Source organism: Ursus arctos, unplaced genomic scaffold (genome assembly GCF_023065955.2).
Source record: "Ursus arctos isolate Adak ecotype North America unplaced genomic scaffold, UrsArc2.0 scaffold_12, whole genome shotgun sequence".
NCBI classification, from domain to species: Eukaryota; Metazoa; Chordata; class Mammalia; order Carnivora; family Ursidae; genus Ursus; species Ursus arctos.
In genome coordinates, this window is record NW_026622786.1 from 22,445,675 (window position 1) to 22,469,379 (window position 23,705).

A 23,705-nucleotide genomic window follows, 5' to 3' on the forward strand; every position below is an offset into this window, starting at 1 on the left:
GATTTGAAGTTTTCACGAGTACTTAAAGGAAGGTCCAAATGTGAATTCTTTATTTAATCCAGCATGTAAAGATTAAGAGAGCACAATATATGAAGACGGGTCAATGACATAGTAGAAAAGATGACAAATTTAGAGAAAATGATTTATACCTTTCTGAGTGCGAGGTGTAAGAACATGAAGAGACTGAAACCACTAGCAGCCTCAGAAGGGTTAATAGTAAGAGTCGTACTCAGGATACATATGCCACGGTGATATAAACAACACTACTACAGAAAGCTTTAAGAGGTACAATTAACTGAAAATGTTATTTATTAGTCAGCTAGAAGAAAGAAAATTAATAATCAGAAGAACAGACTACTTCTCTGGAAATGTCTCATTTCTTTATGTGTCATTGCACGTTAGCTTTTTAAAATTATTATTCTTAACGGTTCTTTCCATTTCTTGTCAACCTTATGTCATTTAAAGAATTGGTATTTGCTGAGATTTGCGATTACGAGACCTTGCACGCTTGGAATCAAAGTGCTTCTCTTAAATCTTAATGAGATGCCTTTCATTATGTTCTTTAAAAATATTTAAAAAGTTGCACCGGTATGTATGTTTGAGCTATCCTTAAATATTAGGGATAAGTAACTGATCTGGGATATTTAGTGCTGAGGATACATGGTGACTACAATTAAGAAGAATAAATTCCGGGATCTGACAGCATTCACATCATTTCACAACAGTTCGGTCAACATGGCTTCAACAACTTATTCCTCCCATTTAAAAAAAATAAATAAAGGGTGATGCACTTAGAAAAATCCCACCTAGAATAGAAACCTTTCTACTGTGTCTATTCACGTAAGTGTGTTTCTCTGATTTTGAGACTCTCAGGGAAGAAAATGTGTCTTATTCATCCACAGGACCCAGACTGAAGCCTAAAATGTAGGTGTTTCAAGCCTTCTAACCTAAAAATCTCAGGATCTCTCTCTCACTAACTACTTCCAGCTGCCACAAAATCTTTACCTCGGAAGGGAAATGTCTTTGAAATCTCGTCTTTCTTCACCATCCCAATTGTATGCTAAAGTCTATGCCCTCAAGGTCAATTGCACTGGCTTCCTCACTGGTCCCAATGCTTCTTTTCTCTATCTTCCCTAGTCTATTTTCCTCATCACCCTCAAAGAACTTTCTACACCAAAAGGGAAAAAGGAAACTTTTCAAGTGTCAACTCCTTTAAGCACCATGTCAAGCATTTCAAATACGTTATCACCTTTAATACCCAAAATATGCAGCGAGTTGTATTGCTGTGGTATTTCAACTTGAAGAAATTAAGGGAGATTAAGTAATTCTAGCAAATATGGTTGTTAAGTGCTAGAGCTGACATTTGAACTTTCCTTTCTAACCCTAGCTGTCCTCACTCTCTTGCTGGTCATGTTATATTCTTGCATTAAAAATCACCACTGAAAAGAGTTTTTACTACTAGATCCTACTTATAGAATAAAATAGAAACTCTTTGACTTAACAGGCAGAGAAAAAGAAATCCTCCCCAGTGTAACTCCACTCACATTTCAAGCCTCCTATACATCAACTCCTGTACTGTATAAGAAGCCCTAGCAAGTCTGGACTTCTCAAAATTCCTCAAACTTCCAGGCCCTTCCCCAACTCTGTGCCTTTGCATGTTTCTGTCTGGAATGATCTTTCCTATCTTTGCCTGGCACAGTCAACCTTCAAGACTCAATGCATGTAAAAATCAATTGCTTGGAGGAGATTTCCTTGACTTTTCAGGCAGCTGTTCGCTCTATCCTATCGATCACATGAATATAAAAACATTCCGCATCACATTACAGCCCCTTAGAGAGACCTTGTGTTTCTGACTCTCTCACTGTGAGATCTTTATAGCTATAGGCTGTGTGTTTATTCCAATTGGCATCCGTCTTAGTTCAGGCTGCTATAACAAAAATACCAAAGACTGGGTGGCATAAACAACAGAAATTTATTTCTCACATTTCTGGAGACTGAGATGTCCAAGATCAAGGTATCAGATGATTTGGTTGCTAGTGAGAGCCTTCTTCCTGTTTTGCAAAAGGACACCTTGCTGTGTCCTCACATGCCTGAGAGAAAAATCATCTCTCTTCTGTCTCATCTTCGAAGGACACTAATCCATTCATGGGGGCTCCACCCTCATGACCTACTGGGCTTCTAAAGTCTCCACGGCCAAATATCATCATGACAGGGCTTAGGCTTCAACGTATGAATTTCAGGGCGGGAGGACATAAACATTTTGTCTATATCAGTATCTCTAACACATGGTTTAAAATTTTTGCTGAAGGATGGAAGGATTAAATAATACTAATGGAAAAAAATGTTCCTGACTTTCTTTTCTAAACCCCCAAGAAGCAGCTTAGAAACAAGTTGGTTGGTGAAAGCAATCTGCTTAGTTTTCAAAACGTTATTGCTTCAGTAGGCATTTAGTAAAATCATTAAGAAGACGGTACAATTAGCAAAGAATAAAAACTATTGAATCTAAATAAACAATGCCACAAAAACAGCAGCTAACATTTAGTGCTCAATTACTGCAGAATTGTTCTATTTGCTTTCATGAGCAAACTCATTTAATCTTCACAACAACCCTATTAAGTAGTTATTTCTATTGCGAGCTGCCTTTTGAAACTGAGGAAACTGAGGCACCGAAGGTTTCCCTGTGGACACATGAAGCTGATAAATGGCGTGACTGAAATTTGAACCCACATAGTCGGTTCGAGAGGCGTGTGCTTAGCTTCCACGGTAGACGAATAAAGAGCCACGGAAAGAAACAGAAGTCAGAGAGCGAGATTTTTCAAAAGATTAAAATTTCCCATCTCTGTTCTTAGGGGAAAGATTCAAATAAGAAAGACCTATGTACGAATAACTGGTAATGCTATTTAAGACTAAGCTGCGGGGTGGGGGCGTGCCTGGGTAGTTCAGTCAGTTAAGCCTCTGACTCTTGGTTTCGTCTCAGGTCACAATCTCGGATCATGAGATTGAGCCTCATGTCAGCTCTGCACTCGGCAGGGAGTCTGCTTGACGATTCTCTCTCCCTCACCCTCTGTTCCTTCCCTTCCCCCCACTCGTTCTCTCTCTCTCTCTAAAATAAATAAATCTTAAAAAAAAAAAAAAAGACTAAGCAGACCAGGAAAATCTATGTTTCTACAGATTGTGGTTAAGGAAGGCAAGTAAGACTCAAATTATAAGAATTAAATTAAAAGAATATAACATAAACACGGATTTATCCAGGGAGATTTTACACATACACAGCTAACACTACAGAAACAGGCTTCAGGGATATGAAAGAACCGTAAAATATGATTGCTGCCCCAAAGAACAAACAAACACTGTTGTTGCAGAAGTTGTGACTGTCATACACAAAGTAATTAGATAATAGATAATAAAATCTTAAATTTTGCGGTACAGGTACTAACTGCAATTATAGAACAACAAATGTATGTTAAATAGTCAAGTTATTTATCTTTGAAGGTAATTTTGAAAATTAAACTGGGAATTCTTTTTCTCAAATGCTTCCAGAATCATCCCCTCAACAGCAGTTTTATAAAATAAAATTGCTACTCCTATAAAATTCCATAAAAATTAAGCTTAAGAGACAAAGAACAAAACTGAAATACACAGTTCTAGACTGAATGTTGATTAAAAAAAAAACACACAACAAGCTTTGTTTCATGGTATGAGTAAAATGGAATAGCATTAGGAAAACTGCCTCAGGAAGTCAGAACACAATATAAATCAGTCAAACTTTCCATACCTTTCTAGTTGCAGGAAATCTTAAAATATCACTCCATTCTGCCCGTGTGTGCAGCAAAGACAAAGTCTGTAAGGCATTCAAAGCATTTTGTAAGGTAGAGATTTTGCATTTTATCAAATTAAAGTAGCGACTTACATGTTAACCTTATTTATAAATGTCATTTCAAGGAAGGAGAGTACACTATAAAAGACATAGGAAGTTTGACCGAAATGGAACGAAAGAAGAAATCCACAAGAAAAGGAAATTAACTAAAGTAAAGGGAATAAAAGAAAACAAAATATTTTCTGGCTGTTCGGGATGAAAAGGTTTTAAGCTCACAGAGATGATTATTAACTACAAAATCAGAACTACAGAGATTTGGCAGTATGCCCCTGAGGTGGAGGGGAAGAGGGTTTTAGAGACCCAAGGACTCCAAAGCGGACTGGAAAAACAGGCAGCCTTGAGAATATGATAGATACCTTGGCCAAAAATATTCTGGAACTTAGTTCTTGAACTGGGAAGTCCAGAGTTATTCAGGTTTAATTATCTGGCAATCAGATAGTTTGGAATGGCTTGCTTAATTAGGCATCTCAGGGCAGTCATTAGGTCCTTAACCTCCTGAGAAACCTTGCTAAAATAATTTAATGTCTTTGATTAGACCTCTAGGAGTTCATCTTAATTGTCACCTTAATTATTAAGGTCTTACCTTCACATATTATTTTATACTTGAATATTCATTGTCATTATTTTTAATTTTTATAGGAATATATATATATATATTTATCTCTCTATATTGTGTGCATTTATCCTCCAAATAAATTGTAGCTTGTTTCCAGGATGGCTACCATCCATTTCTTGCTTCCCTGTATCTACTCCCTTGAATCTGGGCTGGTTTGTGACATCTTTGCCTAAGAGAATACAGTGAAATTGAAGCTGCGTGACTTCTAACACTAATTCCCAGGTCTTGATGCCTCAACTTGAATCTCTTGGAATGCTTGCTCTTTAAGTGGTCATGCTGTATGAAGCCAAAGTCAAAAATGTAGAGTGGCCACATAGAGAGAAGGGAGAGAAACGCTCCCTCAGTCCCCAGCTCTTGTAGATATCCCAGCCCAGGAGCAAGACACATGAGTTTCAAAGAAGCTTTCAGATGATTCCTGCCTCAGCTGACCCCAACAGGGAAGTGCCCAGCTTTGTATGTTAACCTCCAGAGCAGAGAAACGTAATAATAAATTATTGTTTTAAGCTGCTACGTTTTGCGGTGGTTTGTTAGCATTGCAATAAGTGGGATGTACAACTAACATTTACAGCTAGAGCTAATAATTCTTTATTCATTCATAACGGTATAAAATTCTACACCACCCTGTCATTCCTAAATGTAACTAATTCTACATATCTATCATATGTTTAACTGCACAATACCATCATACTCTACTTATTTCACTGGGCCCCAACATAAGTTGTTATATTTTGTTTACATTTGTAAGGGCTATAAAATAATACAATAAAAGTGATATATACATGAATATACTCCAGAAGGTTATTAATGAAATATGGTTATATATTCTTTTTTATAAACAGACTTTATTTTTTAGAGTGGTTTTAGGTTCACAGCAAAATTGAGCGGGAAGTACAGAGCTTTGCCACATACCCAGAACTCTCTCTCTATCAGCATCTGCGTCACACTGGTGCCTTTGTTATAAGGGATGGACGTACACTGACACATCATTACCACCGAATCCATAGTTTACGTTATGATCACTCCGCTGTTGGATGACTTATGGGTTTTGACAAATGTACAATAATGACATGTATCCACTATTATGGTATCGTACAGGATGGTTTCACTGCCCTAAAAATCCTCTGTGCTCCGTCTATTTATCCCCGCCTCCCTTCTAACCCTCGGCAACCACTGATCCTCCTTCTGTCTCTATGCTTTTGCCTTTTCCAGAATGTCATACAGCTGGAATCATACAGTATGTAGTCTTCTCACATTGGCTTCTTTCACTTAAAATGTGCATTTAGGGTTCCTCCATGTCTCCTCATGACTTGATTACATATTCTCATTGAAAAAATACTGTCATGTTTTCTTATCTCTGACTCATTCTTTAAATCCTTTTACATTTAGTTTGTGTTTTCAGTCCTCTATGGAACCCCATGCTCTTAAAGGTCACGAAAGATTTTCTAGCTCCAAAATCCAGTCTTTTCTGCAGCGCTGACTGTTGCTGTCCACTATCTCCTTAAGTTCTTGCCTGTGGCTTTGTGGGACTGTTCTTTTCCTTCCCTTCACTCTTTCCATTCTCCTTCCTTTCGAATCACCATCCTACACAGTCTTCACGAGTAGGTACTTCCCAAAAGGCTGCCCTTGGCCTTGGCTGTACTCCCCATTATCCCCTCGGCATCTCTTTCTCTCACACCCATATTACCTTCCACGTAGAGATATCTAAGAATAATCTTTGGTAGTTTCTCTTGCTTCTCACATTCAGCCAGTTACCAAAACCTCTCAATTCTCCCTCCTTGTTACATCTTGCGATTGTTCCTTCTTTCCATTTCTTCAATCTCTCCCCTAGTCGAGGACCTCATTCAGTCCTGTTTAGATAATGGCAATCGAGTGATAGCCACCGTATCTCTGCCTTAAGCCTATTTCCTTCTAGCTCATTTTATTCAGTCCTGCTAGATTAATTTTCCTTGAATGCTTTGCTGATTAATGCCAACTTCAGTGTCATTTGAAGTAAAAATGGATATTTAGGATGATTGTGAAAACTGTTGTTTTTCTACATAATTATGAATACCTTGTAACTAGATAAAAATAGTTAAATAAATTAACACCTGATGAAAATGTAGCAGATGAAATAGAAGGACATCATAGTCGATAAACTGAATATCAGGAGAGGGTGAGTTAGATGACACAAAGAAGAATATTATATCCCTTTTGAGCCAACAAATATTTATAAAATTTTGAATTACATTGCAAGGCAGAATAATAGATATACGATAATTATAATATTTATAATAGTTCCTGTGTACTGGCATTCTAACTTTAATAAAATTTTTGTTATTTTATTCAATTTAGGCCAAGAATGTTTTGTGAAATCTCCTCTTTGGTATTATTCATATCTTGACAGGATGTTTTATAAAGCAAAATTTTATTCCTTCAAAATTTCCTCAAAACATAGAAAAAGCTACAAAGTCATGCATAATATGCATAAATTATCTTCGAGCCCAAATAAAGGCAGGTATAACGAAAGGGAAGTTGAAAAAATTAGAGAAACATCAATATTCAAAATACATTTATAAATTTTGTAAGTATATGACTAATTTTAGTTTGAGTACATGGAGGCTACAAATTTAAATTAAAATCTTGCCAACATTTTATCTTTTTTCTATAGTTGATGAAGACCGTTAGAGATTTTTCTTTTTTCTATAGTTGATGAAGACAGTTAGAGATTTTTCCCAAATGTAAGTGCTAGGTACAAAGTTCCTTCTAGGAAACGTACCAGTGAAAACCTTGTTTCCTTAATTGTATTTGATCCTAACAAAAAGGGTAATGGAGGTATTAAATGTGTTACTTCAGCTTCATGTGCTTCAGATATTTTGGAATGATGAACCATCTAGCAATAAGTTTTAATGGACAGTACGGTATATCAAGGATGAATTCAATTGAACTTCTGCTTTACTTGCTTGCTGAGAGATTTCTTGGTCTCAGTCAACTAATAACATAGTGAGTTGGACTGAAAGAATACTAACAGAATGGAAAATCAGCAAAGAAAATATCATCCAATTGTCATCGACACTGAAACAAACATGATTGTCTGTTGTCAATTTGGTATCACTGCTTTCCCATTTATGATCCATGCATCTCAGAGGAAAAAGAGAACTATAGTTCCCAGAATCCTCCTCCCCAGATGGTTCCAGGTCAGGAGTCTGCCAGGAACAGGCACTTACGTGACATTGGAAAGGAAAGGAGCAGAAGCTATTATTCAAGCAGGGCAGTGACAGATAGATGTGTGGGTTGACAGCAGACATAAGGTTCACAGCAGCTTCTGGATGAGTTCCAGCAAATTACCCTCTTTGGTTCTTTAGACAATTGAGTTGGCTAGTGGTAGCTGCTTGAAAATTACCTGCTTCAGTGCTGCAAGTTTATACAGCTGGTAGAGCTCCTGGAGATTGAGAGAAATAGAGGTTCTCAAGAAAGTTCTTGGAGCCAGCCACCTTGGCAATGCAAACCAAGATTATTGGCACAGCTTCCCTGATCTTTAATCTCCTAACCCTTCCAATGGTTGTGGAAGTTACTAATTTCCATATTAAAACTCTTTGTAGGAATGGGAGAAGATATTTGCAAATGACATTACAGATAACGGGCTGATATCCAAGATATATAAAGAACTCCTCAAACTCAACACTCAAAAAACAAATAACCCAGTCAAAAAATGGGGCAGAAGACATGAACAGACACTTCTCCAAAGAAGACATACAAATGGCTAACAGACACACGAAAAAATCCTCAACATCACTAGCCATCAGGGAAATACAAATCAAAACCACAATGAGATACCACCTTACACCAATTAGAATGGCAAAAACCAACAAAACAGGAAACAACAAATGTTGACAAGGATGTGGAAAAAAGGAACCCTCTTACACTGTTGGCGGGAATGCAAGCTGGTACAGCCACTCTGGAGAACAGTATGGAGATTCCTCAAGATATTAAAAATAGAGCTACCCTATGACCCACTACTGGGTATTTACCCAAAGGATACAGATGTAGTGAAAAGAAGGGGCACATGCACCCCCATGTTCATAGCAGCAATGTCCACAATAGCCAAACTGTGGAATGAACCAAGATGCCCTTCAACAGATGAATGGATAAAGAAGATGTGGTCCATATATACACTGGAATATTACTCAGCCATCAGACAGGATGAATACCCACCATTTGCATCAACATAGATGGAACTGGAGGGGATTATGCTAAGTGAAGTAAGTCAGCAGAGAAAGACAATTATCATATGGTTTCACTCATATGTGGAACATAAGCAATAGCATGGAGGACCATAGGGGAAGGGAGGGAAATCTGAAAGGGGAGAAATTAGAGAGTGAGATGAACCATGAGAGACTATGGATCCCAGGATCCCAAATAAACTTTTGGTTTCAGAGGGGAGGGGGGTAGGGAGAGGGAGTAACAGGGTGATGGATATTAAGGAGGGCACTTGTGATGAGTACTGGGTGTTATATATAACTAATGAATCATTGAACACTGCATCAAAAACTAATGATGTACTATATAGTGGCTAACTGAACATAATAAAAAAAACTATATTTTGTCTACATACAGTAGCTTTTGTGTTTTATATGAACTTTATTTAATACAATGTGGAGGTTACTATGCATTATCAACACTGTTTTGTTAGGGTCTTCAAAAATTACTATGCATTGTCATATAGTAATAGAATTATAATCCCAAACCAACAAAACATACTCCATATGAGAAATTTTTAAACTACCTTGTCATACACTTATACAACATGTTTAAATGAGATGGAGTAGGAGCTATAACGTTTAAAAAGGGTGTTTGAACAAAAGAAAGCTTTGAAAACTTTCCATATAGAAATATTAACATAGCAGGCCTTATAGAACTAAAAATATTGGCTGCTTTCAGAGAAAGTAACCCCTCCGCTGGAATCTCCTAAAGAAATAACCAAACTGATATGCCTCAAGAACATGAATGTTTCTGAGCTAATATGTGGTAAATATTCTCCTATTATTCTACTGCAGATGTAAACTCTAACTTTCTTGATTCTATTGTAAAGGACTTTCTGGACACACTCTCTAACAACCCATACTTCTACTTGCGTCGTTTGAGAATGCCCATTTCACCATATCCTCGCCTACGTTACGATAATTCTTTCCGCTTTTTAGCTTGTAAGATTTCAAAAGCATTTTAAAGAAAGTTGTTTCTTTTGGCCTTTGATTTATCTGGCTTTTATAATATTAGTCTTATCTAGGTAAGAAAACACAAATCTAAAAACCAGGAAACATGATATTATTCTTGGTTCTCTCGTGGATTTTTCAATCTGGCCAAATATTTATGTTTTTAGTTAAAAAAAAGAAATTTTAAAAAAAGGCTTGTTTGCCCTGACTCTTCTTTTTTTTTTTTTTCCTAAATAACCTCTATGCCCGATGTGGGGCTCAAACTCACAAGCCTGAGATCAGAGTGCACCCTCTACCAACCAGGCAGCCTGGGTTGGGTACCATACCCAGCCCTCACTCTTCTTTCTCGAAGTAGCAATATTTGAAAAATAAGAACAGAGGAAAGTTGATATATTTAAATATGTTAACTTGAAAGCACATGTTCACTGCCTTATTTATATTTGTTGGGTCTCACTGGGCGCTGGGGCAGCTTCAAGGACCCGAGGCTGACTGGAGGTCTCCCCATCTGGTGGGGACACAGACTAGCAAGCAGGCGTCAGTGTGGCTCCGCTGGTCTTTGTCCAAAGCCCTTGGGCCACAGGTGTTTCAGAAGCAATGCTCTCTGTGGAGTGTGAGAAGGGTGAAAGTATATATATATAGCATTTAATACATAACACCCTGATAGAGCCTAGGGCAGCCTCCCATAAACAAATACGACAATATTTCTGCAGTAAAACATAACATTATAAATAGCTTCATGTCAGTTCAAGTCAGATTTTGCTGCCAAATAAGACTTGGCATTAATCAGAAAATAAACTTTTGGTTTTCTCAACTGCAGATAAAGGACTGTGGACCTGCAAAATGGCATCATACGTTCTAGAATAAATGTAAGAACAGAGTACTGTGGGAATGTGTAGGTATGGTACCCGACCCAGGCTGGCAGGGGCAGATGCGTTGATGGAGAGAATGAATAAATTGAACCATAAGTACCAATGAAATAAAAAGAAATATAATTTATTATTGTTCCAGAGTTGTGAGAGAAGTTGAGGAAGAGATTATTGACTGATAATGAACTGTGAGAGACTGCTTTTGAGTTTTCTTACTTTATTGTTGTGTTACAAGCTGTCATTTACTTCCTACTGTTGTGTTACAAAGTTAACAGTGAAAACATTATTGTCTGGTCTATTCAATTCTCCTACTGATAGAATAAAAAATATTGCAAACAACATAATTTTTTTAAAGATTTTATTTATTTATTTGACAGAGAGAGACAGTGAGAGAGGGAACACAAGCAAGGGGAGTGTAAGAGGGAGAAGCAGGCTTCTTGCCAAGCAGGGAGCCTGATGTGGGGCTCGATCCCAGAACCCTGGGATCATGACCTGAGCCGAAGGCAGACTCTTAATGGCTGAGCTACCCAGGCGCCCCACAAACAACATATTCAATAGCAATGTCTTCATTTAAACACTCAACTATTTCTTGCATGTCTAAGCCATAGTTAAGGTTTTTATAATTTCTTACTCTTCAGTGGGTCTCTTTGGTCCCAGCCAGGCTCTCTCCTACCCCACCATACAGTTGATTATCTCACTTTGTATGCCTGAAAACTTTAAGAGCTCCCTGTTGGAAAAAATTATCATATATATATATGTATATATATATATAACACACACATATATGTGTGTTACAATATATAACACGTATACAATATATAACACATATATATGATATATGACATATATCATATATTGCACATATATGACACACATATATATATTTACACACACACTATATAGACCAGGAGTGAGACACACAAACTTGGGTAAGAGCACAAGTACTAGGAAGCTTTATCAGGATTGTGAACTGGGTGGTAAAACGGCAGGAGGGGCAAACAGGACAAAGGCCCAAGCTCAGTAGAGACGTACAAAGCACCATGATCCAGGCCACTCAAGAGCTTTTGCTAATGGGGCCTCTTAGAACTGAAGTGCATGGAAAGCATACCCAGAACTAGAATTCTCTTCACATGAGCTCAGAATATCTCAATGTGTGAAATATTTGTGTGTGAAGAGTCATTTCTAAAGTTTGTTTCTGCAGTATTTTTAACATTCCTTTTTTCCAATCTTACTTGCACAAATTATTTGCACTATTTTTCAAGGTGGGCTTTACTAAACAATGCAAATCCAGGACCTGATCAAGTTAGTTATGCCTTAATCAATCAAAAGTATCCATTGAGAATCTATTCAAATTGACCAGCACGTAAGAGAAATCCTGAGGGTGATTGTTAGAAAATAAAATCAGGAAAATTTGGTTTTATTACATTGTCTAATCAGCTTATTGGATGCAAAAAGTATTTTTTAAAAATCATAGAAATCCATAAAACAGCTTAATAGATGTACCTTTAAAATATTTAAAAGCTTTAGGGCATTCCTTGGTTTCTACATTGCAATGTATTTAGAAATACAAAATTCAAAACAACAGCTGTTCATCTTTCCTGGTTGGGACAAAGTGAAGGCACCGAATATTAAAACCTCAAAGCTGGTCATTTGAATTATGACTATGCAAACTAAAGGAGCTTTGCCAAACATAAAAAATGCAAAGTCTGTTTCATTTCTTGTTCCTTACCTCAAACTCAAATCTGCGGGGAAGGACAGAAAGAAGGCATGTGATGCCTTTCCCTTTCCCATTTTATTTGTTTTCACACTAAAAGATGGTGGGCCCTAATTCTGTTAGAGTCTCTTTACTGCTTCCCAACTCTTAGGTAAGATGTTCACCTAATTAGAAATTTATTTCAGTGACAATTTTAAAAAATCCGTTCCAAATGGAACCTAATTTTCCTAAGGTAGGGTTGATATCAACCGTGGATTGTGAGTATGTGGGGGGGGCATATAAAAGGAGGAATTAAATTCCTTCTTTGTGCAAACACGGGACTGCACTCCCTGAAATAGCTTAGTTTTTGAAGACTGTAATAGTCCTGCAAGATAGGTTTTAAAGATTAGGAAAACAAGGCATAGAGGTGGAACTACATGGGAGACTCAGTTTCTAGGAGGCCCAGAGAAAATCAGAATTCAGATTCCTGACTCCTTGCACCGTATGCTTTCACACCATATACAGCAGGAAATGCATTTTCTGAAATGCGTTCATGCATTAGCTCAAAGAAATATTTAGTAAGTAGTAATTAGTCTTTATACAGTCGTACCTGCCGAATGTCAGGCACTGCACAGGGATACAGGAGTAAACAAGTCATACAACAATCCCCGATATTATGGACTACATTTATGTGGAGAAGAGAGAAGAAAAAATAAAAGAAATAAGGAAAATATACAAGAAACCAGATGGTGGAAGTACTATGAAGAAAACTAAACCAAGAAGGGACCAAAAGTACCAATCAAAGGGAGACTGCAGATTTAACTGGGTTGGTCAGAAGAACCACACTGACAACGTGCATTTGAACAAAGACTTGAAGGCGATGAGAGACTCATACGCGGATATCTGTGGGGGAACATTCTGGGGAGGAAAACAAGTGCAAAAAACTCAATGTGAGCGTGTGTCTAGCATGTTCGAAGAAAAGCAAGAAGGGTGGTGTGGGTGGAGCAGAGCGGACAATGCAGGGGGTACAGGAGATGATGCCAAGTTGTGCCAGGCCTGTCTGGTTTTTACTCTATGTGAGGTCGGAAGCCATTGGAGTGTTTTGAGGCGAAGAGTGACAGGATGTGGATTACATGGTCGTCTCATGTTGGTTACTTTTTGAGAATAATCTAGAGGAGCAACTGAAGAAAAAGAAGACTGGTTAGGAATTTCCACAGGAATCAAGGTGAAATGTCAGGGAGGCCAGAGAGACAGGGGAGACGGTCTTGATAAGCTGTTAATTCTGGATAGGTGTTGAAGGTGGGGTAGGTAGGATTTCTTGATGGTTTGCATATGGGTGTGAGAAAGGAGGAGAGGAGTCAAGGATGACTGCAAAGCTTTTAGGTGAGCAACTAAATCACGAAGTTGTCAGTTACTGAAATGCGGAAGGCTGTGAGAGCAACAGGTCTGTGGAAAGACCAGGGAGTTCAGTTTTGTTTTTTTATTATTTTTTAAAGATTTTATTTATTTATTTGAGAGAGAGAGAGAGAGCAACAGAGGGAGAGGGAGAAGCAGGCTCCCCGCTGAGCAGGAAGCCTGATGCAGGGTTTGATCCCAGGACCTGGGATCATGACCTGAGCTGAAGGCAGACACCCAACCACCTGAGCCACCCAGGCACCCCAGAGTTTGGTTTTAGATACGCCAAGTTTGAGATGGAATTTAAGACAGCCAAGTAGAGGTCAAGCAGGCAGTTGAATATACGAGCGTGGTGTACCGGCAGGAGGTCTGGACTGGACATATGGGAGGTCAGCAGCATAGACATGATATTCAAGTTCCAAGACTGTATGAGCTCATCAGGGGAGTGATTATGGATGGAGAAGGGGCCGGGGACTGAGCTCTGAGCAGAGTAGTCCGTGGAGTGCAAGGTGAACTCTTTCAAATGCTGCTGATGGCTCAACTCAAATGAGGATTGAAAACCCGTCACTGCACGTAGCAACGTGAAGGCGGTTGGTGAGCTGAGCAAGTGCAGGGCCGGTGGAGCGGGGGTTCACTGGAGCAGAGTGGGTTTGGGGGCAAGGGCAGGGGGAGGAGGGGGAGAGAGTAGTCAGTTCCTGTGCGCTTGCCCTATTTTTGTGTGGTTGGTAACTATAAAAAAGTTTTAGTAATTATAACAAGAATTGAATTGTTACTGAATGCCCTATTATAGGCCCTGTGCTAAGCACTTTACACATTAAAACAAGAATTATTCCTCCCAACAAAACGTAGTTCACAAATGAGAAAAGTGATAGTTAAAAAGGTTGACTGTCCCGAGGTCCCATGTGTGGCAAGAGGCAAAACTGACATTTGAATTTAGGTCATCCTTAACCACTGTGCAGCATGGCCTTTAACTATTACACAGTTGCACTATGTAGCCAATTAAATATTAAATAGACACATAAGAGTGATTCTTTCCTGAGGTTAAAAACTAGTTTGGAAATGTTAAAAAACAAAATTCAATCAAATAAATGTTAAAGACCTTATTGGTTTCGTTCAACAATTCATGAATAAGGTAGCATACCATCTAGCAAATAAAAAGGAATTCTGAGGGGTATCTGGGTGGCTCAGTTGGTTGAGCATTTGGCTTTGGCTCCGGTCATGATCTCAGGGTCCCGGGATGGAGGCCCATGTCGGGCTCCCTGATCAGCAGGGAGCCTGCTTATCCACTCCCTCTGCCCCTCCCCGCCGCTCCCGCGCGCTCTCTCTCTCTCTCTCTCAAATAAATAAGTAAAAAATCTTAAAAAAAAAAAAAAAAGGAGCTCTGATGGGGCGCCTGGGTGACTCAGTTGGTTGAGCAAAAGACTCTTGGCTTCGGCTTAGGTCCTGTGCAATCACACCCCTCATCGGGCTTTGCACTCATGCAGAGTCTGCTTAAGATTCTCTTGCCTCAGTTGGTACAGCCACTCTGGAAAACAGTGTGGAGGTCCCTTAAAAAGTTAAAAATTGAGCTACCCTATGATCCAGCCATTGCGCTACTGGGTGTTTACCCCAAAGATACAGACATAGTGAAGAGAAGGGCCATATGCACCCCAATGTTCATAGCAGCAATGTCCACAATAGCTAAATCGTGGAAGGAGCCGAGATGCCCTGCAACAGATGACTGGATTAAGAAGTTGTGGTCCATATATACAATGGAATATTACTCAGCAATCAGAAAGAACGAGTTCTCAACATTTGCTACAACATGGACGGCACTGGAGGAGATAATGCTTAGTGAAATAAGTCAAGCAGAGAAAGACAACTATCATATGATTTCTCTCATCTATGGAACATAAGAACTAGAATGATCAGTAGGGGAAGAAAGGGATAAAGAAAGGGGGGGTAATCAGAAGGGGGAATGAAACATGAGAGACTATGGACTATGAGAAACAAACTGAGGGCTACAGAGGGGAGGGGGGTGGGGGAATGGGATAGACCGGTGATGGATAGTAAGGAGGGCACATATTGCATGGTGCACTGGGTGTTATACACAACTAATGAATCATCGAGCCTTACATCGAAAACCGGGGATGTACTGTGTGGTGACTAACATAATATAATAAAAAATCATTACTTAAAAAAAAAAAACAAAAAAAACAAAATGCAAAAAAAAAAAAAAAAGATTCTCTTGCCTCTCCCCCCATGCTCTCTCTCTCAAATAATTTTTTTTTTTTTTTAAGGAGCTCTGAGGAGCTGTACAAAATGAAAGATGTTTATAGGCCGAAGGAGGCAGAACAAGAAAGTTTCTAGCAAAGAGTGGATTGTTCCAGGCAAGGTCACCTTCCTTGGCGGAAGGCAGAGGTCTATCCGACAGATGACCTGACTAGTGCTGACCAGGTAATGCGATAGACTGGCCTAAGATTCCACTCCTGGGAGAGGTTGAAACTGTAATTAAGATAGGTATTAAGTCTTGGTTTGGGGATGTGGGCTTAGCACAAGTGACTCCATTCTAAACCTATTATGTTTTTTTTTAACAGAAGAAGGAATGCAGAACGGTAGACAAGAGTCTCCCTCCTTGTTGGTCAAGGTATTCTTAATCTCTGGCAGGCATGAGAGGCAGAACCACACAGGGCTGCTCCTCAGTTCAGCTCTCAGCCTGCTCACAACGGGTCACCATCTATGTAGCCCTTTTCAGTATACAATGACTAGATGAACCAATTGCAGCAATATTGCTAAACCCAATAACTGGGAAAGAAATTCAGCCCTATGAGCATTAATGAAAAAGGAGGACTGAGGTATGTGTATAAACCTAGTAAAGCAAATAACAAGGAAAAAGAAAAGCTTTTTTCCTTATCTGGTCATTTTCTTTCCTATCTGGTCTTTTTTCCTTATCTGGTCATGCATGAAAAGCAGTGATCCCTCTGCAGAGAAAGGTTTTGGGAGGGACAAATTTCATAATACCCTATATATTCACTCCCTTTCCGCACCCTCCATTAAATTTTGACTAGTATTTTAATTTACCCTTAGAGTCAGCTATTGAACACTCTGGCGTGGGGGCCCAGTGGGATAAGACAAAAGTAACATCAAACAGAACTGTGATGGAACGCCATATGGCTCTCAAGATAAACACCTGAGTGTCTTGACGGTCTCTGTTCTGACAGCCTGAGCTTTATAATTCTGTTGCAGCTTGGTCCAATACTTAAGGAAGAAAGCATTAAAGTATCAAATAGACCTTCATTAGAAATTACTGAAGAAAACAGCATCATGGTTTTTGTGTGTGGTACAAGGGAACGGAAACACTGCAATTCAATCTGATAATCACATATTAAGAGAAGAAAACTGAAAGAGCTAAGTAATAAATAGTAATAAATAATAAAGTGATCTTACAAATTAGGTAACGTAGGTGAAATCATTCTGGGAGTTTTAAAGAGCTTACAGACATGAGCTAGTGTTACCAGGTAAACAAAATCGAGGGGTATCATGGTCATAGCATAGAATCTATTGACCAGGCATTTCCTTTTAGTATTATGGAAATAGAGACTTCATAGTGAAAATATTTGCATTTGTAAAGCCCTTCTCATTCTTTTAAAAAAGCTATATATGTACAAGGAAAGAAATTAAAATATTACATTATAAACTGTGCAGACTATCTCTGGCTGCTAGGCCCTCAATTCTTTTCCTCAAAGGCAACCACAGTTTCTAGTTTCTTATGTAGCCTTTTGTATATAGTCATATTTCTTACCTATATCTCTGGAATAAAAAGAATCAGTTGTCACCTGAAAGTTTTCCTTTACTCTTTCACATTTTGTGGATTTTGGTATAATCATCACACCCTATTCTGAAAAATAAGTAGCATTCACTTTTTTTCCCCTGAAAATATTCAAGCAATTCATAAATACGCAAACATTTAAGTTGCAGTTTTGTCTTCAAAAGTTCACTTTACAATTTCCCAAGGCAACCTGCCTGACCACTATTGGAGGTCAGAACTTTAAGATCAGTGCTTGCCCAGATGAAATCCTTAAATGTTTGCTGCTTAGGGTTCCTGCTCTCACAGCATTCAGTAGGAAATCCAAACATGCTGAGAAAGCAGTGCTGATTAATTTAACCCTGGGCTTTTGAGGGAGCCTGCTTTTCTAAATACACCCCACAGAAGTTGTGTTAGGTGACTTTCCTTTGATTCCAGAGTCTTTCTTCTTTATGTAGTCCTTAGGTATTTTATGAATCCAGGGAAAATTTCAATACAAAACTGAAATACACAAGCTGGAGGAGGAGAAGAAAAAAATTTTTTAATTTTATTTTATTTAAATTCAATTAATTAACATACAGTGTATTATTAGTTTCGGAGGTAGAGGTCAGTGATTCATCAGTTGCATATAATGCCCAGTGCTCATTCCATCATGTGACTTCCTTAATGCCCATCACCCAGTTACCCCATCCTCCACCCACCTTCCCTCGAAAAATTATGTTCTTATATCTTTTGAATATAAAGTTTCAACTTGGGGCACAGAAGTGCACTGCATTGTGTTTGCCATTTCATTTCTTCACTGGGTGCCATGAATGTGTTTCCTCGACTTACCCGGATGCTTCAGCATCCGAGATCTGGCCAGCTGGAGAACACTTGGATGACTCAGGACCTTCCCTCTGACTAATGGTCAGTAGTCTCCCAAAATGTGTTCATTTTTTAATAATAATCTGGTAGCTTTTGAGGTCTTTGGAAAGGATGAATTGCAACCTGTTAGAGACTGGGGAAGGTGGGGAACCTTGAAAAATAAAGACCCACCATATTTATGTTATCGATTTTATAATTTAATGTGAGAAAGGGCAAAACACAACTATTACGAATAGTTAAAATAACAGATTACATTTACACATAGCTGAGGTATTTCAGGAAAGTGTGCGCAGAGCCCTCTGACATAGGACTTCCTCTTATTCCAACGTCCCCACCACCCCCCTTCCTAAAACAAGAAGCCCATTGACCTCATTTGTTTCTGAAATGGCTATTTGTTAAAAAATGAAACTTTCTCACTGAAACCTTTTTGCTATAGCTACATCATGAAAACGCAACTGTCAAGGTACAAAAAAATTCCCAAAATATCCGTATAGGCTGTTGGGGATCAGGCAGATAAAACAATAGCCAATTGAATTTTTCCCTCTTCACCTAATTGTTTTTGGTTGTGGAAAGACATAGGCAAAGCTTGGCTGAGCACCAATCATTCATTCTCTACAGCTACTCTTAAGATTTCACGCTGCAGAGTGAGCTGGAATAAAGAAGTTCAAATTGACATTAGAATTAATGCTACTAATGATAGCATTATAGCTGGAGAAAAGGATTTCTGGGGTTCTGTAAAACTGGAGAAAAAGAACTGAAAATATGGGATGAAATGGAGTTTGTCAGGTACATAGGATATAGGATGAAAAAAGATCATGGACTCAAACAAATATAAAACAATATGAAGGTACTTAAATTAAGTGAAAGAGGGAAAGAAAAGACACAGTCATACCTGAATTAAGACCTCTGCTTCTTGATGCTTATAAATCCAATCCTTACTTAAATACACTACAGAACTAAAACTGGTCGGCTTCTACTTTCCTCTAAACCGAAGACCGTGTACAATGTAGGGAAAAGGCTCATAATTACTGTTTCCTTTCTTTTCTAGAGTACAGCTCATTGCTTTTCACTGCTCAGGGGAAAAAACTACCAGATTTGTGGGGGCTTTTTCCCCCTCACCTCATTCCTAGACCCGGTTTAAGCTTTAATCCTCATCCTTTCAAAGACTACAGCATTTCAATTCATTTCAAAGCAGCGGATTGGTGCAGATGAGAATGGGACCAAAATTGAAAAAAGAGATTAGTTATGCTGAGAAATGTCCATTGTAAATAGTGCAAGAACGCTGAACCAACAAACCGGTGTCTACTGCTATTTCCAGGAAACCGTCCGAAGCATAGCACTCGAGCAGAAGGGAATAGGGTATGTGCCACACACTCTGAAGATGGAGAAAAAATTCATTGTAAAATAAATATCCTTAAAACCTAATTCAAAAACAATGTAAAACCCTATTGTGGCAATTTCAGGGCTCTATTCTTCGACAAGACAGATAATAAGCTAGACGCTCTACCCATGACAGTGAAGACAATTGTTCCAAAGATCTAGTCACTAAATGGTTTAAAAAAAAATTGAAAATAATTACATCAGCATATGGACTCTGGAAAATTTCTTCTACGGTAATAAGTTCAGATGGACATTTCCTGTTTCACGTTTCTAGTACAATTGTCTTTTAGACAATAACAGTGTGAAACAATAGTTTGGCATGAGTTCAATGCATACTAAGAAATGCCCCGGCCCTTGAAGGCTGGGATGAGTCAGCCTCCAATGGCAAAGAGACTATGATTTAAGAAGTTGACACATCTCGGACTTTAATCATTCATGTTTCTTGGCCAGTAAAGCGCTCTTAAGTTTAACATTTGCATTTATACAGACAGCATTTAGTCTTGTGCCTTCATAACCTGGCTTTGTTTTTTTTTTAAGATTTTATTTATATATTTGAGAGACAGAGAGAGAGAGAGAACACAAGCCAGGGGAGCGGCAGAGGGGGAGGGAGAAGCAGGCTCCCCGCTAAGCAGGGAGCCGGACATGAAGCTTGATCACAGGACCCTGAGATCATGACCTGAGCCCAAGGCAAAAACTCAACTGACTGAGCCACCCAGGTGCCCCTATAATCTGGCTTTTTAAAAAAAAATTGTTTTTAAGGTAAAACTGCAATCCTGAAAAAGAATGTGTTGGCAAATCCTCTTAAGTTGTTAACAAGCACTGGCTTTTGCTCCCACTACTCACCCTCCTGCTCCCACTCTGAGCGGAGTGCCCAGGTGAAATGAGCTTCCGTGCCCCTCATCAGACTTGGCAACCCCCTGGCCATCCTTACCCTCTCGATGGGCCTTCCTACTACTTTGAACGCCATGAGACAGAGCCAGCCCATCCTGGGCTCCTCTTAAACTTGGTAGTTAGTTCACACATCCATCTTTTCTGATGCCAGACTGGGACCTCCAGCATGTGTTGGCATCAAAGCAGCCCAGATCAACTCACGGTACTTGGGTCAGTCATTTCCAACGGCACCCCCATCTCTAATCTTCTGCCACTCAGTTAAGAAAGTAGATGAAGAAAGCATTCTGAAGTCGGGCAGAGCAGGCACGGGGCTCAACAGTGGGACCAGCGTTAGGAGAGGCAGAATGGGAGACGAGAAGTTGCAAAGTGTAAGGAACAGCAATGTGGCAGGCAGTGGAGGGTGGCCCTTCAACCAGGGCCAGAGGATTGCAAGGACGAGAGAACCAGAGGTAATCCTTGACCAACCCTTCTCTTTCACTTTCCAAATACAACCACTGGCCATGTTCTCCTCCTTTTTTAGTCCGAAAGACCTGCTGTTTGCTTTTTCCCCAATAATAAAGTTTAATTTACTTAAAAATGATAAATGATACGTGTCTGTTTTCAAATTTCAAAACAGTATAGAAAGATAAAGACAAAAAGTAAAAATCGTCTCCAAGTCTATGTAGAAACAGGCACTGTTTTAATATTTTGTTGAAAAGCCTTATAGATATCACTGTATACATACACGCATGCACATTCCTGCGTATGTGTACAGACAATTCTCCAGAAAGTGAGGCATGTTACCCAAGGAGTTAGAGAATCTTTTGTTTTCACTTACTAGTGGGTCATGGTGTCTATTTCAATTAATATAGCTACATACAATCATTATTAGTGGTTGCATAATATTCCATTGAGGGGATATGTCATAATTTATTTAACAAATTTTCCACTGAAGGAGATTATTATTTTTTTCAATTTTGACTGTTATTGACAGCACTAATGCTAATACCTTGTATACACACATGTGCTATTATGAGACCTTCTTTACTAATCTCATAATAAAAAAATAACTCTCATATTTTCGTTTCTATTTTTTGATCTTTGGTGAGGTTTTAACATTTTGCAGACCATTACATTCTTTGACAAATCGCTGTGTCCATTTTTCTATTGGAATGCTTTCTCTTACAGAGTCATAGATGTCTTTGTATATATTGAAATCAACCCTTTCATCATTCATAAATGCGTCACCCATTTTTTTTCCAGTTTGTTCTTCACCTTTCAGACTAAATTTTATGATGTTTTTGCTGAAACATTTAATTTTTACATAGTTCAATTTATCAGTAATTTAGTTTTTAGTTTAGCCCTACTGATTTAATCTCCTAACATTTCTACCAGCATTGATCAGATCCTTTGTTTTCTTTCCCTCAGATAACTAGAAGAGTCTGAACTAGCCACCCTGCTCTCTGTCTCCTGGAATCTGCACTCCACACAGCTGTCAGAGTGGATTTTTTCAATGAAAATCTAGCCAGGTCACTCTTCTGCCTAAGACTGTTCAGTGGTGTGTGTCTCAAATTGGCTATCCATATAGTTCTTCCAGGAGTCAATGAAATGACAACTAACTGCAGCAAATATTCCTGGAACATTATTTATTTGTGAAGATGTTTGAAGAAAGAAAGCACAGTATTTTTATATTAAGAAAAACACAAATATATGATGGAGCAGGATTCAAAATTCAAAGGAATTTTAAAAATAAACCAGAAGATTTCAAAGGAATCAGAATTTAAGTGGCAGTGGTTTAAAGGCAATGGGTACGGAGGACAAGGCTTCATCTCCTTCACATTTGCAGCAGGGAGTGCCTCAAATTCACCAAGATCCATTGCCTTTTCCTTCCCATCCCATAGCTCTCCCCGCCTCCCTTGAAGTCAGGTGTGACTATGTGCTTGAATTCCAGCCAGTGGAATGTGGGAGAAATTAGGGTGATCATATGATTTCTTGTCCAAATCAGGACACTGCTAAGAGTGAAAGAGGATGATATGAATTGTTGCCCTGGGAATTCAGGCATAAATATGGGCGTATGATCACTGCAGAAAGACATGAAGTGTGCCACTGCAGGGTGGGTCCAGGTCTAACTCCCCTGGCCTATCTCCAGTCTGCTGGTAGATGCAGAAGGTGCTAGCAGAAGACTCAATGCCCTGGCCAGAAGCAGGGGGCGGAAGTCTCATGCTAACTGTTCCTGGGAGTGAGAACTCTACTTCAGCATTTCAGACCCTTGCTCGTGACAGCGGTTCTTATACCACTAAGACAACATGGAGCACAGGGCTTCCGGTGGTGTGGCCTCTCCCTAGCCCTCCAGCCTTACCTTGCTTTTCTCTCTAGCTGAAAGGAAAGCTCTAGCAAACTGAATGGCTCTCACTCATACATTTTTAAATACCTGTTTAGGTGTCAATCTCTCCCACTACTCCGAGAACTCCCTGACGGCATCATCACCGTCATCATCATCATCATCAGAACGACATACTGCATGGAAGATCTTACATCTGCAAAGACAGGTTCAAACTCAAGACTTTGGAGAAATAAGCTACATGTTTTTGTAGCCCTCAAATATGAATGCAAAAATATTCTGCCTCCTAGCCTTCACCATTCCTTTATCTTCACCTCTTCCCCATCCCTTATACAAACACACACACACACACACACACACACACACACGTGCACACATGCACACATTTGCTTACTTCCTGGGGGAATATTTGACTTAATTAACAATAGTAGAATAAGTTCGAAGGAAAAGAAAGAATTAAGATTTTAAGTTCAGATCCTCATGCTGGCCAATAATCCCTACATGAGGTGCTTCGGCTCAGCAGGGGGATTTACCACTCCTGCTCCCCAAGATGATTAAGAGCTGACGTATAATTGACAATGAGGTACACTAGAGCATGTTATCACCTCAAGAAAGGGGCTTTGCCTGCATGATTTAATTAACATTAATGGTAGTTACGCTGCACACACAGAGCATAATGTTCTCTTTGCTCTAAGAAAAAGGAGGGGCTTTCACTGCCTGGATTATGAAATAGTGATTAACTCATATATACTCAAACATCCATCTAAAAATGGAATCATTCAAGCTGTCAGTCCTTCCCCCTCACCCGCATACAGAAACATAATGGCAGT

The 23,705-nt window shown here is 39.1% G+C and overlaps 1 long non-coding RNA gene across 7 annotated transcripts in view; it reads right to left on the bottom strand.

The window, feature by feature from the left end:
* Nucleotides 1-23,705, bottom strand: part of LOC113254340 (uncharacterized) — a 173,278-nt gene that overhangs the window by 20,935 nt on the left and 128,638 nt on the right. For 4 of the 7 annotated variants that reach the window (XR_003315736.4, XR_003315740.4, XR_008958759.1 and 1 more), the window contains one exon: nt 3,776-3,841. The exons of 1 other annotated variant lie outside the window; for it this stretch is intronic. This is a non-coding gene — a long non-coding RNA (uncharacterized LOC113254340). Of the gene's footprint in view, nt 1-3,775; nt 3,842-22,965; nt 23,072-23,705 lie in introns of all 7 variants that reach the window. 2 more of the 7 variants (XR_007190329.2, XR_007190328.2) reach the window with 1 other exon arrangement.